Source organism: Glossina fuscipes, unplaced genomic scaffold, assembly GCF_014805625.2.
Source record: "Glossina fuscipes isolate IAEA_lab_2018 unplaced genomic scaffold, Yale_Gfus_2 1, whole genome shotgun sequence".
Lineage (NCBI taxonomy): Eukaryota > Metazoa > Arthropoda > Insecta > Diptera > Glossinidae > Glossina > Glossina fuscipes.
This window is the reverse complement of record NW_023998415.1, coordinates 23,947,798-23,949,558: the sequence shown is the minus strand read 5'-3', so window position 1 is coordinate 23,949,558 and position 1,761 is coordinate 23,947,798. Positions and strand designations below refer to the sequence as shown.

The 1,761-nt window shown below is 33.0% G+C and overlaps 1 protein-coding gene across 2 annotated transcripts in view; it reads right to left on the bottom strand.

The window, feature by feature from the left end:
* Positions 1-1,761, bottom strand: part of LOC119631348 (MOB kinase activator-like 2) — an 81,298-nt gene that overhangs the window by 66,010 nt on the left and 13,527 nt on the right. The gene's annotated exons all lie outside the window — the stretch shown is intronic.

Below are 1,761 nucleotides of genomic sequence, written 5' to 3'. Positions count from 1 at the left end.
TTTCCTTTGGCTGACAGCTTTGTAAAGCAGTGTTTGAAAAACCGTTATAATATGGTTGCTTTCTATTAAAATGAGCATTGAAAAGCCCATAGAGGACACGTATGCAATCACTGTAATAAGGCTATTTGGAGAGAGCACACTTTTAACATCTGCCAAAAGTGCGAAGGATAATTTTTAACATTTTTACATTTTTTAATTGAAAATTTCTTTCACATCCACTTTTTTTACACGATTTTGAAATAACACGATTCCCCCAATATATTTTTTTAATCTTAATTTTAATCCTAACATATGTTATTGAATCTTAAACATACAGCAGCAGTCGAAGGTGAACTGTGTGTAATAAACGTGCACGCTTGCTATCAAGTAGCGATGGACAGTTACGAAATTAATTCTAATTCGTAATTTCAATTCCCATTTGCATACGTTATGTGTACTTATGGACTGAATTTTCACTGTACAATCATGAAATAATGGGAATTAAAACTCTCTACTATATGAAGGTTTAATTGCGCCATCCGATCCATCCGATCTTTCATATCAGTTTAGAATGCCAGAATGTTGCTAATAAGCGATTTTCGCCCAATATAAACTGAAAAATGCAATTTTGTGGTCACTTTAGCATGTGACAAATGTGTCTGTGTATATGAAAAAGTGAGTGCGGCAAGAATTATTATATGCATGCTGAGCGATATATTTAAAAGAATTTACTATGCGACTATGTCGAATAGAGAAAGAAATATATATATATATATATATATATCGATGCATAATGGAATCGATATTCATTTATAATCAGCGAAAGAGGGATATAATAAACAAATGGAAAACTGAATAATAATCATATTTGCGCTCATAATATAATTGCGTACGTATTGCATAGCTTTTAATATAAAATTTAAAAGCAAATAAAATTACGTTACGGTCGTATGTATGTATTGTATGTGTGCGCATATTCATACAAGGAAGGCGTGCCACATGTCAGTCATAATATGTATTCAAAATATCACATATATGCGGGCATTTTATAATTCCTGATGCCTGAACGATGGTAAACAATGGACAGGAAGACACTTCCCTTGATAATGACAATAATGTTATGAGAAAGACGGGAAAGATGGGCAAAAAACGCATTCGCATTGTTACATGGATACATTATTATCAATATGAGTAAAACAAATGGTAAAATAGGAAGTGAACCCTTTAGATGAGCGAAACGGGAACACGTGCTGAGCCAATTACACGAATTACGTTATCAATATATACATAATACGCAATCACGTTATACGTAATCAGTAATAAACGCAATGTAAACAATCTCAATTATTTAGAGATAATCTAAAATAACGGACAGAGAGTGCGCTCTGCTCTGGTTTCTTTATGCGTATATCTTTACGTATACTCTACAATATGGTCATGGCCATATAAATAGCGCACACTTTACTACTAAAATAAAGGCAAAGAGATTTATTAAAAAATCTATTGAAAAAAAAAATTACAAAATAGATCATACATTTTGAAATGTCTATATATTGGAAATTGTCTTTTGGGTTTTCACTCCGTCCCTCTAATAATCACCTATCCTTTTCAAACAGAGTAGTCCTTACTTTTATACGACTCCCTATTTGGATGACTGACTATGGACTTCCAAGTCTACTAATTTCTCTTTCATAACGCACGCGCACGGATACGTAAGCTGAACAGAAAAAATAATTCTTTATGCTTGCCCTACCGAGATCCTATGTGCCATTCGTTACCTCT